Here is a 16464-nt window from a genome sequence, read left to right on the forward strand (position 1 = left end):
GGAACCATGAGGTTGCAGGTTCGATCCCTGGCCTTGCCCAGTGGATTAAGGATCTGGCGTTGCCGTGAGCTGTGGTGTAGGTTGCAGACACAGCTCGGATCCCATATTGCTGTGGCTGTGGTGTAGTCTGGTGGCTGCAGCTCCAATTTGAGCCCTAGCCTGGGAACCTCCAAATGCCACAGGAAGCAGCCCTAGAAAAGGAAAAAAAAGACAAAAAAAATTCTTCTAAGATAAATTGTTTAAAAAAAACCTTGGGTTTTCTAGAGAGACTTGTAGGAATATGGAGCTATAAAGATATACAGAGCTGAAGTATCTGGACTCATTTGGCTGCCTGGAGTCTTCAGAAAGATCACAAAGTGCTCAAAATTCTTTTATCTTTTCAACCAGACGGCTGTGTTTGTCTTTAAAGTTTTCATTAACATCCAGTATTAAGATAGGCACTTCTTGTAGATAATCAAAGTTGGATTTTAGTGTTCTATGCAGGAGCCAGCTTTCATGCGTATAGTGAAGCTTCTCCAAGTATTCACGAGGAATGCCTTGTTCTTCATTTCTTCCCCGTAAATATATTCTATTTAAACATTTCTTTGGAATGGCTCGAAGATAAATGATTCCATCCAGTTCAAGACTTTGAACAAACTGGATATTCATCCAGTCATGCCAGTCTTGATAAATGGTCCATTCTCTTTCATTCATGCAGTCAGATTCATACAGATGAGATGCAAAAATAATACCTCAAATTCATCCTGAGTATTCTGAACATTGCACCACCTGGCAACAGGTTTAGGAAATACTTCTCAATCCTCGAAGACTTGTTTAAGGTAATTCACAAATGTTGACTTCCCTGCAGTAATGTTCCCTTCAGTGGAAATTTTCTTGATGCAGGTCACCTCAGAGCTGGTTGGGGGAGATAGGCAGCGCCTCTTGGGGGTGGGGTGGCTATGCCTCGCTGGTGGTGGCCCCGAGGGTGTCCAGCAGGAGGGACTGGGAGGTGCCGCAGGTGCATCCCAGGGCTCACGCTACGGTGGAGGCTCGCATTAACCTGCACGCAGAACCCTTGTCTCTTGCAGGCTCTCTGGCCAGTAGACCAGCCTTGTTCCTTTAATATTCAAAAATTGGACCATTCAGAAGTCTAGAATCTAAGGGATTACAGATTGGTTTAAATAATTTAATTCTTGAATAAAGGTACTCGTCCCTCTCTATTAATGACCAAGCTCTCTTGGTAGTGAGGCTGTATTCTTATGGTAGGTGTGGTAATGCTAATATTTGAAAAGAAGAAAGATAGCATCTCCTTGGCTCCCTCCTCCACCCCAAGAGGCCAGAACCACACAAAAGGAAAAGAAGTAGAAAGTATCTTCCTGTGTGGCCCAAGAACTGAGTCACAGCAGGGTGTGGCATTGTGGTTAGATCTCTTTTGAGAACTGGCATTCCAAGGGACATTGGTTGTGCCTTTATATTCTTTTACAGGGAAGGTAGAAAACTTGGCGAGAGCTGGACTCATTAGGAGCCATTTCAGTGACAAATCAGTGGGCCTATGTTTGTTTGCTACTTCTCACCAAAAACTCTTTCTCTTATCAAAGTGACAGTTGTATTACACACAGGTTATGGGAAGTCCTAGATTACACCATCTGTTGCAAGGAAAAGGGTAGGGTGCGGAGGAGAACCACAAAGCTGCCTCATCCAGTTGCACTAATAACGTAACCCCTAGCATGTGTTGGCTTTTCCCTGTTATCTCTAATCTTAATCCTTGTAATGACAAATTTAGAGACCGAACTTGTTTGGAGATCTTGATGCTTCTGACACATTAGGGGCCAAAGGACAGAGATTGTTTCCTTTGCATCAGTTGTGGCCACTTGTCCCACTGTGGCCAGCTCATCTTTCGTGCATAGCCCAGAGTGGTGTGGAATGTGGTCTGTCTGGCTTGCTGAGGTTCTTCGGGAACCTCAGCAGGATGGTAGCCCAGGTCTGGGGCAGCGAGCTACACATCTGGACACTGGTAGAGCTGTAGTCACTAGCTTGATGTGTTTGTCTCCCTTTCAGTCCTTTCTGGACCAAAGTGGAGCATCAAGAACTTGAAAAAGGGGAGTTCCCATTGTGGCTCAGTGGTAACGAATCCAACTAATATCTATGAGGACACAGGTTCGATCCCTGGCCTCGCTCAGTGGGTTAAAGATCTTGGTGTTGCCATGAGTTGTGCTGTAGGTCGCAGACGCAGCTCGGATCTGGCATTGCTATGGCTGTGGCACAAGTCAGCAGCTACAGCTCCGATTTGACCCCTAGCCTGGCAACTTCATATGCCGTGGGTATGGCCCTAAAAAAGTGACCAAAAAAAACCAAACACCTGGGAAAAGGAAAAAAGATTACTTATTCAGAAGAGCAGTATTTTATCCCCAGGAATTATCTGTCACTTTCTCTTCCTGTGGTTAGATACCGGAGTAGCTTGAAGTTTTGTCAGCATGTTAACAGCAGGTCTTTTTCTCAGAGAAGCTTAACAGTCTTGTTCTGAATGAGGAAAAATGGTTGTGTTGCAGTGACTTAAGAAGTCAAAGGTACCTTCCTCTTCTCCCTGCCTGTGCTGGCACCAGGCTGCCAGGGTTCTGTCAACCGATAGTCTGCACGAGAAAGCCTGAGCTGGCTCACCCTGGTCTAGAGGCGCTTGGAGGGCTGACATGAGTTGGGTTCAGAGGAGCTTCCATTACTAAGCCTGCCTTCAGCAGATGATACACTCTTCTCCTTGGTAAGAAGTACAGATGGAGCTGAAGAACCAATTAGCAGGAAACATAAATAGTACTGCAAATCATCTTGGCTGTATGTCTTCAGCCAAACTTTTGAGCTTGTTTTATTTATTTTATTTTAATTAATTAATTTATTTTGTACTCAACGATCACATTCATGCAGAGGCATCAATTAATACCATGTCTGTATCAGCTGATCTTGAGGTTAACTCTGGTGTGTCAGATCGACATCTTGGAAGGACCGGCCTGGATGCCCAGGGTCACCTTCTGTCTTCGAGTCCCCACTGCCCATCTCCCTGGTTTTCCTCTGCTGTGGTCTTCACTGCCTCTGAGAACGCCTCCTGGTGAACATGAGGACAGAGTGGGGAGGAAGGAGATGTCAAGAGGGCTGGTGGGAGCAGTCTTCTGAGAGACTGAAGAAATGAACATATAGGCATACTTGCATATGATTTTTTTCTTACCCTAAAGCACCAAACGTATCTTGGAGGCTGGGTCTATGGAGGCAAAGAGGGGATTCTTAGGTTGTATGGCCTCTGGGAGTTAAATGCACTGAATACAATTCAGACTCCTGCATTTTATTGGTGGTAGCCAAATGAGTTTACTTTATCTAACAGTCTCTTCAAAGATTATTACCCAAACCACATTTTGGGGAGAAGAGAAATTCTGCTTACTTCAAATGGCCTGAATTAAGTAACTCTGGCATTCTTTTCCTAGTTTAGACTTATAGTAACATTATAACTCTGTTTTCACTTAGCTGGTTTTCCAGATACAACTTCAAGGTTCTAAGAATTTGCTACCCCAGAGTAGACTGAAAGATTCTTTTTAAGCCAGAGAACTTCTTTATTGCTTCTCTCTTCCAGTGAAGTTCTGGAAAGTTAAGCTTATCTGCATCTTTTTCTCTATTCCGTATTTTTTTTGGTCGTCTTTGGACGCACCTGTGGCATATGGAATTTCCCAGGCTAGGGGTCAAATTGGAGCTACAGCTGCCGGCCTACACCACAGCCATAGCAACATGGGATCCGAGCTGCGTCTGTGATCTACACTACTGTTCACGGCAACACTGGATCCTTAACCCACTGAGTGAACCCACGTCCTCATGATACTAGTCGGGTTCATTACCACTGAGCCACAAAGGGAACTCCAGCCGGTGAAGTCCTTTTAAAATACCAGGAGGAGTGCCTGCTGCGGTCCAGTGGGTTAAGGACCTGGTGTTGCCGCAGCTGTAGCATAGGTCACAGCTGTGGCTCAGATTTGATCCCTGGCTCAGGAACTTCCATATTCCATGGGTGTGGCCAAAAAGAAAAAACAAAACAGGAATTCCATTTGTTGGGGGTGAAATCTGCTACGTTCCATATTTGAGTCTAGAATTTTAAGAGCCACCAGTGTTCTCTCAGCACCAAAGGAGAACTCAGAGTCTTTGTTTTTCTGCACGTTTCACTGACTTATTCCAGACAAACCATAAACATTCCCATCTATTCAGGGACAGTTCTAAAAACACTGTACACAAATAGACCCATAGCTTTTCTCCAAGTCTACTGTTGTGCCCGTGGGCTACCTGTGGCTTGGAAGCCTTGCCTGTGTGTAAGTCCACTTCAAAACCCACCTCTCTTGACTTGCTGGGAGCCTTGAGGACAGCTGAAGCTGTCTGTAAGTGCAAGTGAGAGCAGGAGGGAGGATGGGGTGCCCTTATGCTATTGAAATGTCTGCTCACTCCTAACATTCTTCTGTGAGTCTCCAACCACAGGAGGACTCAGGCTTGCTGCTCTAAACACTGGGAGCTCTTTAACTTTGAATTTCTTCCTCTGAAGTATATGGATATTGATACCAGCAGAGGAAATGAGGATTCACAGCTGTCTATAAAGTGTCTGGCTGGCCCTGTGGCATATGGAAGTTCCTAGGCTAGGGGTCCAGTCAGAGCTCCAGTGGTATGTGGAGGCAGGCCATTTTGTTCCTTTTCCTTCTTTGCTGTCACTGGCTTCGTTCAGGGATTCACTGGTGATGAGGGCCCTGAAATAGAAATGCTGTCCACAGACATTGCTAAGGTCAGGTAGGGCTGTTTAGATTTCTTCCAGTTGCATCATTCTGTTGATGCACTGGTGTTCTCTTTCCACTCCAGTGGAACCTGAGAGGTTTATCAAGGCCAAAGGTAACATCTGGGCCTAAAAGATCAGAGTAGGAGTCAGTGTATTTTTATTTCCAGCACTGGGGAGAGAAGCAGCAAGGCTGTGCCAGTGTATATACTGAGCTTGGCTTTTTCCCACTGCAGGTGAAAAATGAGCTGGTTTCAAGTTGGTCATAAACCTGTTTTTCATGATAGCTTCCTTGAAGTTAGAGATTCATTTCATCCTATAGTGCCTTTTAAGACAGGTAAGAGCAGCATTGAAATATTGTCTCATCTGATCTGAACTTGCAGATGAGCTGACCTGAAGCACAAAGAGTTTGAGAAAGGGATGGCCCCCTCCAGCATGAGAGAGTCATTCCATATTATAATATCTGCTCTTTCCACTATTATTCCAAGAGTGTCTAAAAATTAGAGCGTTTCTTGTGTCTTTTGTAAAAGAATGATTAGCCATAGCACCCTGATAAAGTAATAGCTTTATCACTACTAAATTGTTCGACTGTTTCCAACAAGGCATATACATTTCTTCTTTCAGACCCTTATTTTCTCTTTAGAAACCAGTCTTGGGCTCTACCCTACTAGCCTTTCAGGTGTGACAGTGCTATCAGTACAGTAGGCATTAGAGGAGAAAGCTGCTGTTAGAAACTACGTCAGGGGAATTCCTGTCATGGCTCAACAGTAACGAATATGACTAGTATCCATGAGGACGTGGGTTCGATCCCTGGCCTTGCTCAGTGGGTTAAGGATCCTGTGTTGCTGTGAGCTATGGTGTAGGCCTACAGCTTTGATTTGACCCCTATCCTGGGAACAAGAATGTCTATATGCCTCAAGTGTGGCCCTGAAAAGAAAAAGAAAAAGAAAAAAAAAAAAAAGCTACATCTGGATGGCATGGTCTATTTGCTGATTCAGCTCTGTAATGAATTGGAACAGTTATGATTACCAATAGTTAGGATCAGCAACATAAGTATTCATTTTTTGTTTGTTTTTGTCTTTTTAGGGCCTCACCTGAAGCATATGGAAGTTCCTAGGCTAGGGGTCCAATCAGAGCTACAGCTGCCGGCCTGGACCACAGCCGTAGCAACACCAGATCTCAGCTGCATCTGCGACCTACACCTCAGCTCACAGCAATGCTGAGTCCTGAACCCACTGAGTGAGGCCAGGGATTGAACCCACATCCTCATGGATACTAGCTGGGTTCATTACTGCTGAGCCCCAATGGGAACTCCTGTGGTACTAGAATTTAAAATTACTCATGGCACAGATTTAGCGGTGTGCCAAAATCCGTTCTCATCCTCTTCTGGACTGGACTTAGACCTGCATTTGTTGGCCAATGTCACATGAGGAGGAATGATGTGCCACTTCGAGGCCAGGTAAAGGCGTGCCTTACTCAATGGTTTCCCCCTTTCCTGCTGCCATGAACCTGGGGAGACCTAACCTTAGTCACATAGATGGCAAAGTCCTAGATGAGGCCATGTGCCAGAAGGAGCCTGGTCTCTGAATCGTGTGAAGAAAAAATCTGCTGCTAACCTAGAATATCCACCCTGAATGTTAAATGAACAAAGAAACCGATCTGTTTTGTTGGGGCCATTGTTTGGGGGTGGGCCCATTACAGCAGTTTAGCCTGCTCTAACAATCTTATTTAAAACAGTTATTGTGGAGTTCCCGTCGTGGCGCAGTGGTTAACAAATCCGACTAGGAACCATGAGGTTGCAGGTTCGATCCCTGCCCTTGCTCAATCTGGCGTTGCCACGAGCTGTGGTGTAGGTCGCAGACTCAGCTCGGATCCCGTGTTGCTGTGGCTCTGGCGTAGGCCAGTGGCTACAGCTCCGATTAGACCCCTAGCCTGGGAACCTCCATATGCCGTGGGAGCGGCCCAAGAAATAGCAAAAAGACAAAAAAAAAAACCAAAAAAACCAAAAAAAACAGTTATTGTGGATCATATTTATGTATAAAGGTATGCAAAGAAAGAGTAGTCAGGCCTGGGGAGTGGGATGCTGACTCACCATTAGGCACTTCCTTGTCGATTTTACCAAAAATTTCTACTGCCAATAAGGAAAGAGAACAACAGAAAATAGCAAAACTGTAGAGTTCCTGCTGTGGTGCAGTGGGTTAAGAATCTGACTGCAGCTACTCGGGTCTCTTCAGAGGTAGGTTCAATTCCTGGCCTGATAGATAGGTTAAAGGATCTGCCATCGCCGCAGCTGCAGTGTCGGTCATAGCAGTGCCTGGGATTCAACCCCTGACCCAGGAATTTTCATATATCGTGGCTGCAGCCATTTAAAAAAAAAAAAGAAAAAATAGCAAAGCTGTGCTGGTACAAACTTTACCTGTTGTAGGAGTAATTCCTTGGCTACCGTGATCCTCACTGAATCTCCTTTCACTCCTTTAGCACTCACTGTCCCTAGTCCTCACCTGGAAATCATTGTGGCAAGAGCAGAGTTGGAAGTGATGTAGGGTGGGCCACTCAGGCAGGGCCTTTCAAGGTATTGATCCCTTCAAGGAGTCTGGCCCTTAGCTGTATGGATCCAGGAACAGGACTTTTAATTAATTTATTTGTTTTTTGCATCTTAGGGCCACACTCTCGGCATATGGAGGTTCCCAGGCTAGGGGTCGAATCAGAGCTACAGCTGCTGAGCTATGCCAGAGCCACAGCAATGCCAGATCTGAGCCGCATCTGTGACCTACACTACAGCTCATGGCAACGCCAGATCCTTAACCCACTGAGCAAGGCCAGGGATCAAACCTGCATCCTCATGGATGCTAGTTAGTTTCGTCAGCTGCTGAGCATGCACAGTGAGATCTCCAGAAGTACTTTAAAAATTATTTTTAAAATTATAGTTGATTTACAATGTTATGCCAATTTCTGCTGTACAGCAAATTGACCCAGCCATATATATTTATTCCTTTTCTTTTATTATCTTTAAAATCCAGGGACTGGATTTAGTTCCCTGTTTCATACAGTAGGACCTCACTGCTTATCCATTCTAAATGTAATAGTTTACTAACACCAAACTCCCAGTCCATCCTACTTCTTCTCCCCTCTCTCTTGGCAACCACAGGTCTTCTCTATGTCTATGATATCTAGTTCTGTTTTGTAGGTAGGTTCATTTGTACCATATTTTAGATTCCACATATAAGTTGTATCATATGATATTTGTCTTTCTCTGACTGACTTCACTTAGTATGATAATTTCTAGGTCCATCCATGTTGCTGCAAATGGGAGTATTTTGTTCTTTTTTATGGCTGAATAGTATTCCATTGTGTATATGCACATCTTCTCTTTTTTTTTTTTTTTTTTTTTACTTTTTAGTCCCGTACCTGCAGCATATGAGGGTTCCCAGGCTAGGGTACAGCTGCCAGCCTACACCACAGCCACAGCAATGCAGGATCCGAGCCACGTCTGCAACCTACACCACAGATCATGGCAACACCGGATTCCTAACCCACTGAGTGAGGCCAGGGATCGAACCTGCATCCTCATGGTTCCTAGTGAGATTTGTTTCTGCTGCACCACAACGGGAACTCCTGCACCACATCTTCTTAATGCATTCATCTGTCAATGAACACTTAGGTTGTTTCCATGTCTTAGCTATTTCATGTCTTATGAATAGTGCTGCTATGAACATATGGGTGTGTGTATCCATGATAATTGAATAATCCATAATCATAATTTTTGAATTACAGCTTTCTCTGGATCTATGCCCAAGAGTGGGATTGCTGGATATATGGTAACTGTATCCTGAGTTTCCAGGAACCTCCATACTGTTTTCCATTGTGGTTGTGCCAGCTTACATTCCCACCAACAGTGTAGGAGGGTTCCTTTTTCTTCACATCCTCTCCAGCATTTGTTGTTTTTAGACTTAATGATGGCCATTCTGACTGATGTAAGGTGGTACCTCATTGTAGTTTTGATTTGCATTTCTCTAATAATTAGTGATGTTGAGCATCTTTTCATATGCCTGTATGTTTTCTTTGGAGAAATGTCTATTCAGGTCTTCTGCCCATTTTTCAAAAAAAAAAAAACTTTTTTTTTGTTCTGATATTGGGTTGTATGAATTGTTTGTATATTTTGGAGATTAAGCCCTTGTTGGTTGCATGGTTTGCAACTATTTTGTCCTATTCTGTATGTTGTCTTTTCATTTTTTTTTTTAATTTTTTTGTCTTTTGTCCAGCGGCATATGGAGGTTCCCAGGCTAGGGGTTCAATCTGAGCTGTAGTCGCTGGCCTACACTGCAGCCACAGCAATGCCAGATCCGAGCTGTGTCTGTGACCTATACCACAGCTCACGGCAATGCCGGATCCTTAACCCACTGAGCGAGGCCAGGGATCGAACCTGTAACCTCATGGTTCCTAGTCGGATTCGTTTCCACTGTGCCACAACTGGAACTCTTGTTGTCTTTTCATTTTGTTTATGGTTTCCTTTGCTGTGCAAGAGCTTGTAAGTTTGGTTAGATCCCATTTGTTTATTTTCATTTCTGACCTAAGAAAATATGTTTGGTTTATGTCAGAGAATGTTTTGCCTATGTTGTCTTCTAGGAGTTTAACTGCGTCATGTATTATGTTTTAAGTCTTTAAGCCATTCTGAGTTTATTTTTGTGCATGGTGTGAGGGTGTTTTCTAGTTTCACTGATTTATATGCAGCTGTCCAGTTTTCCCAGCACTACCTGCTGAAGAGACTGTCTTTTCCCCATTTTATATTCTTGCCTTCTTGGTCAAAGATGAATTGACTGTAGGTGTCTGGGTTTCTTTCTGGGCTCTCAATTCTGTTCCATTGATCCATATATCTGTTTTGGCACCAGTACCACACTGTCTTGATTATTATAGCTTTGTAATATTGTCTGAATCCGGGAGAGTTATGCCTCCTGCTTGGTTATTGTATTTCCTCAAGATGGCTTTGTAATTCTGGGTCTTTTATGGTTCCATATAATTTTTTGGATTATTTGCTCTAGTTCTGTGAAAATGTCCTGGGTAATTTGATAGAGATTGCATTAAATCTGTAGATTGCTTTGGGTAGTATGGTCATTTTAACAATATTAATTCTTCCACTCCAGGAGCATGGGATATCTTTCCATTTCTTTGAATCCTCTTTGATTTCCTTGATTATGTTTTATAGTTCTTAACATATAAGTCTTTCACCTCCTTGGTCACGTTTATTCCTTTATTTTTTTGGGGGGGGAGCTCATGATTTTAAGTTTTTTTAAATTCATTATTATTATTTTTTTGTCTTTTGTCCTTTCATGGCCGTACCCATGGCATATGGAGGTTCCCAGGCTAGGGGTCTAATCAGAGCTGTAGCTGCCGGCCTATGCCAGAGCCACAGCAATGCCAGATCCAAGCTTTGTCTGTGACCTACAGTACAGCTCACAGCAATGCCAGATCCTTAACCCACTGAGCGAGGCCAGGGATTGAACATGCAACCTCATGGTTCCTAATTGGATTCATTTCCTCTGCACCATGAAGGGAACTCCCCTTTTTTAAAATTTATTTATTTTTTTAAAGTTTTTTTTTTTTTTTTTGAGTTCCTATCGTTGCACAGTGGTTAACAAATCTGACTAGGAACCATGAGGTTGCAGGTCTGATCCCTGCCCTTGCTCAGTGGGTTAAGGATCCGGCGTTGCCATGAGCTGTGGTGTAGGTTGCAGACGCGGCTCGGATCCTGTGTTGCTGTGGCTCTGGCGTAGGCTGGTGGCTGCAGCTCCGATTAGACCCCTAGCCTGGGAACCTCCATGTGCTGTGGGAGTGGCCCTAGAAAAGGCAAAAGACAAAAAAAATTTTTTTTAATATTCCTTTTCTTATAGCTCATTGTTAGTGTACAGAAATGCAACTGATTTCTAAATGTTAATCTTGTATCCTGCTACTTTGCTGAATTTGTGATCACTTCTAGTAGTTTTTGTGTGGAGTTCTTAGGGTTTTCTATATATAGTATCATGTTATCTACATATAGTGACAATTTTACCTCTTTTCCAATTTGGATACCTTTTATTTCTTTTGTCTGATTGCTGTGGCTGGGACTTCCCATACATGTTAGATAAAAGTGGTGAGAGTGGGCATCCTTGTATTGTTTCAGAATTTTTTTTGTGGGGAGGCTTTTGGCTTTGTTGAGTATATTTGCTGTGGGTTTGTTTGACTTTTATTATGTTGAGATATGTTCCCTTTATACTCACTTTGATAAGAGTTTTAATCATGAATGAATGTTAGATTTCATTAACTGCTTTTTCGGGGAATTCCATTGTGGCTCTGTGGTAATGAATCCAACTAGTGTCTGTGAGGATGCCAGTTCAATCCCTGGCCCCACTCAGTGGGTAAGGATTCAGCATCGCTATGAGCTAGGTTGCAGACATGGCTCGGATCTGGTGTTGCTGTGGCTGTGGTGTAGCCTGGCAGCTGCAGGTCTGATTGGACCCCTAACCTGGGAACTTCCATCTGCCATAGAAACAGCCCTAATAAGAAAAAAAAAAAAAAAAAAAAAGCAAGCTTTTTCTGCATCTATTGAGATGATCATGTGGTTTGTTGACTTCTGTTAACATTGTGTATGATAATGATTTGTGTTTGTTGAACCATCCTTGTGAACTTGGGATGAATCCGACTTGGTCATGGTGTATGATCCTTTTAAATGTGTTATTGGATTTGTTTGGCTAAAATTTGTTAAGAATTTTTTAATTAATATTCATCGGAGAGAAGTCTTTTTTTTTTGTCTTTTTTGTCATTTCTTGGGCCGCTCCCATGGCATATGGAGGTTCCCAGGCTAGGGGTTGAATTGGAACTGTAGCCACCAGCCTACGCCAGAGCCACAGCAACGCAGGATCTGAGCCATGTCTGCAATCTGCACCACAGCTCATGGCAACGCCAGATCCCTAACCCACTGAGCAAGGCCAGGGACCGAACCTGCAACCTCATGGTTCCTAGTCGGATTCGTTAACCACTGAGCCAGGACGGGAACTCCTAGAAGTCTTTTTTTTTAAAAAAATTATAGTTGATTTACAATGTTGTTTTTCTGCTGTACAGCAAAGTGATTCAGATATACACATATATACTTTTAAAAATATTCTTTTCTATTATGGTTTATCATAGGACACTGAATATAGTTCTCTATGCTACACAGTAGGACCTTGTTTTTCCCCTTCATCTGTAATAAATTTACTAACCCCAATCTCCCAATCCATCCCTCTCCCAACCCCCTCCCCCTTGGCAACCACAAGTCTGTTCTCCTTATCCCTGAATCTGTTTGTTTCATAGATAGCTTCATTTGTACCATATTTTAGATTCCACATATGGGTGATATCATATGGTATTTGGCTTTCTCTTTCTGACTTCACTTAGTATGAGAATCTCCATTTGCATTCATGTTGCTGTGAATGGCATTATTTTTTATGGCTGAATAATATTCCATTGCATATATGTACAGTATCTTCTTAATCTATATTCATCTGTCACTGGTCGTTTAGGTTCTTTCCATGTCCTAGTGTGGAATGCGCTGCTATGAATGTGGGGTGTATGTACCCTTTTGAATTATAGTTTTGTCTGGATATATGCCCAGGAGTGGGATTGCAGGATCATATGGTAATTCTATGCTTAGTTTTCTGAGGAACCTCCATACTGTTTTCCATGGTGGCTGTTCCACTTTAATTTCCACCAACAGTGTAGGAGGGTTCCCTTTTCTCCACACCCTCTCTAGCATTTTCAGGAACAGAAGTCATGATGTGTGCAGAGCTTATCTGACTTTTAGACCCAGAAACTCATGCAAACCATGATGTATAAACCCAAATGTCCATACATAGTTATGGCAAGCAACACTTCTTCTGGCATTCACTGTCAGGAAGCCCTCTTGGTGGCATGAAGGCAACTGGGCAACTAAGTGAATAACCAGTATGCTATTTGGTGAGTAAGGAATCAGAACCCACCATCCAGGTTGTGAATTAATCTGGTGATTCACTCCAGAGTTACAGGTTTAATGACCAAAATCTTTTTATGAAATTCATTCTCTTCCACGGAGAATGTTGCTGTAAGACCAGCAAATTCTCTTAAGTTTCCCTTAGATGTTCTGCAGGTTTATTCTGATAAGTACATAATAGCCTAATTAACACTATTTTCTGTCAAACTCATCTAAGTCTATATCCTAGATTCCATGATTGGACTTGAGTGTTCTCCAGGTTCTGCCACCCTAACCACCCTTTAATTCCAATGTGAGGATTAAATGAGTTAGTCTTCAAAATTTAAATTAACATTATTTAATTAGGTTATAAACCTTTTCTAATTATACACCTACTATAAAACACCATTCAAGCCCTGATACCTAGAAATAGCCCATACACTTGAGGCTGTTCAAGGAGATGCTGAGGTAAACATGGATATGGAATTAAAACATCAAAACATAAGAGTTCTCTTGTCGCTCAGCAGGTTAAGAATCAGCATTGTCACTGTAGTAGCTAAAGTCCCTGCTGTGGCATGGGTTTGATGCCTAGCCTGGGAACTTCCACAAGCCATGGGTGCAACCAAAAAAGAAAAGAGGAGGAAAAAAAAAGCCCTACTATTGGCATTGCCATTCAGATCTATCCAGCCCAAGACTGTTGCAATAAGACCTGATACTGACTTGAAAGTTAAAGCTTCCGTTCCCTTAAATCTAAAGTATCCTTCTATAGTTTGAGATTTAGTAAAGTACATAATGATTTTTCTTTTTAAAAGATTTTTAAATGGCTTTATAGATGTTTTATTTGGTTATTTTTCTTCTCTTGGTTCCCAGTGTCTTTGGCCTATTTTCATGTTCTTCTACACCTTTCCTTCTTAGTCATCCAGATCTTCTCTGGTTATGGGCCTTATGGTTATTTATTTGTCTTTTTTAGGGCCACACCCGCAGCATATGGAGGTTACCAGGCTAGGGGTCTAATCAGAGCTATAGCACCACAGCTCATGACCACGCCGGATCCTTAACCCACTAAGCGAGGCCAGGGATCGAACCCACGACCTCATGGTTCCTAGTTGGATTTGTTTCTGCTGCACCACAACAGGAACTCCACTTACGGTTATTTTTGAAAAATGCAATGAGGAGTTCCTGTTGTGGTGCAGCAGAAACGAATCTGACTAGGAACCATGAGGCTGCGGGTTCAATTCCTGGCCTGACTCAGTGGGATAAGGATCAGGCCTTGCCATGAGCTGCAGGATACATTGCAGAGGCAGCCTGGATCCAGCGTTGCTGTGGCTGTGGTGTAGGCCGGCAGCAACAGCTCAGATTAGACTCTTAGCTGGGAACCTCCATATGCTGTGGGTGCGGCCCTAAAAAGACAAAAGGCAAAATAAAAAAAAAAAAAGCAATGATCAAAAGATGCATCTGCAGCTGGAATTCTCTATGTATCCCGCCTTTGAGAATAGGATAAGCTTTTCTGTTTTGCTTCTAGTATCCCTTTGGTGGTGGGCTTAGTTACAGGCCACTGTTGGACTTTTGTTCCAGGCCATTGCTTCTAAAAATTTTTACATTTGCTCAGAAGTTTGGCTTTGGATTGAGTTTGGGTTCAAGAAGTAGAGCTCCAACTGTACAATTTAATTTCAAGATTGGTCCATGCTAGTCCTAATGCAAATCTTTAACACAAATCTCTGCAAACATAAAGATGCCTATTCTGTGACCACTTGCCCCTCCCCTCAACATGCCTGGATTCCAGTTTGAGAAGCAGGCTCTAAAGAATACAATCTATGGTTAATTTTCTGTTCTGATTAGCTCATTTCCCCTGATTGGATTAGTCAGTCCTCACCCTAAGTCCAACCAATTTATTAATATAGATGGTTAACAATGAAACATTGGGTACTTAAAAGTTTAACATGTAGTGACTAGTGTCTGTTATAATTCACTGGTAGGTGAACCCTGGGTAGGAAAGTATTATTAGTGTCAGAATACATCAGTAGTTCTTTTTTGGTTTTATTTTTTGTTCTTGTTTTTTTTAAAGAGAAATCTGTGCCTTTACTGTCTGAACAGGGTACCCTGAACAGGGGGCTTAAAGAGGAGGAGTGGGTGGCTCAGTGCTTCAGGGGCTTGTAGGTGACAGAGAACTTGCTCAGGCAGTGGTCAGTAATCTCGGGCTTGGTTTGCACTTGGGTTCTTGCCTGGCTGTAGCTGCCCACTATATGAGCAGGATAATCTCCAGCAGCCTGGCCTCTCTGTAGGCGGAGCCCCTCAGGTGGGCTGTGCGTAGGTGCTTTCGCCATGTGCAGGCAGCACATCCAGGGGCTGGTCTAAGTGTTCATCGCGGTGGGTGAACTTGCAGAAGGTCCGCTACTGTTTCTGCTCTGCTTCTGCCATCTTGTCAGCTCGGTGGAGGACAGTGTCAGAATCAAGAAGGAGTCTTTGAGATACAAACTACATAGTCAAGAATGTACACTTTTGGGGGATTTCCTGGTGGCCTAGCAGTTAAGGATCTGGCGTTGTCACTGCTGTGGCTCAGGTCTGCTGTGGCATGGGAACTTTTGCATGCCACGGATGACGACAGAAACACACACACACACACACGCACGCACACACACACTCTGGGGAGGTGGCCTGAATTGGGATCCTGATTCAGGCACTTAGCAACTGTGTGACCTTAGGACCTTGTTTCAGTTAGTTCCTTCATCTATAGAATGGAGTACTTTAGTTGCCTAATAGGATTGCTGTGAGTCTTAAAAATTCCTGTTGAGCAGTTAGAACAATGTTTAGGATTTTGTAATAACTGTTAAAGCATCCTAAAAGAAGTATTTAGGTTCTCAGATTGGCTTTTTATTAAAAAACGTTTGTAAGGAGTTCCCTTGTGGGGCAGCAGGTTAAGGAATCAACATTGTCACTGCAGTGGTGTGGGTCACTGCTGTGAAGCAGGTTTGATCTCTGGCCGTGGAACTTATATATTCTGTGGGCACAGGAAAAACAAAATACATTTATAATTTGAAGATTTCTATGTATGTTTCTTTGTCCTAAATTAACAGTACTTTAATTCCTGCCAATTCCTCTTGGTATTTTACTTCCACTTACAACTCAAATATCTGAGGTCTAATTGTTACCAATTTTGTGTTAGGTTAGTGAACATTTCTGGGCTTTACTTTTTTTCCCCTTAAGACTTACATTTTATTTATTTATTTATGCTTTTTAGGGCCACACCTGCGACATTTGGAGGTTCCCAAACTAGGAGTCCAATCAGAGCTACAGCTGCCCGTCTACACCACAGTCACAGCAACATCAGATCCGAGCTGCGTCTGGGACCTACAGCACAGCTCACAGCAATGCTGGATCCTTAACCCTCTGAGCGAGGCTAGGGATCAAACCCGCAACCTCGTGGTTCCTAGTTGGATTTGTTTCTGCTATGCCACGACGGGAACTCCTTCTGGGGTTTCCTTTTAAAGCCCAGCTTCTTTTTTTCTTTCTTTTCAGTCTTTTTAGGGCCAAACCCATGGCATATAGAAGTTTCCAGGGGTCAAATCAGAGCTGGAGCTGCTAGGCCTATGCCACAGCAATGCAGGATCTAAGTCGCATCTGTGACCTACACAGATCCAGCAATGGTGTATCTTTAACCCACTGAGTGAGGCCAGGGACTGAACCTGTGTTCTCATGGATACTAGTTGATTTGTTACTGCCAAGTCACAATGGGAACTCCAAG

The 16464-nt window shown here is 43.1% G+C and overlaps 1 protein-coding gene and 1 pseudogene across 1 annotated transcript in view; one reads left to right on the top strand and one right to left on the bottom strand.

The window, feature by feature from the left end:
- ARG2 (arginase 2) overlaps positions 1-16464 on the top strand; it is a 40795-nt gene that overhangs the window by 14456 nt on the left and 9875 nt on the right. The gene's annotated exons all lie outside the window — the stretch shown is intronic.
- LOC125135577 (deoxycytidine kinase-like) lies at positions 239-3024 on the bottom strand (annotated as a pseudogene).

Source organism: Phacochoerus africanus, chromosome 9 (genome assembly GCF_016906955.1).
Source record: "Phacochoerus africanus isolate WHEZ1 chromosome 9, ROS_Pafr_v1, whole genome shotgun sequence".
In the NCBI taxonomy this organism is placed as follows: Eukaryota; Metazoa; Chordata; class Mammalia; order Artiodactyla; family Suidae; genus Phacochoerus; species Phacochoerus africanus.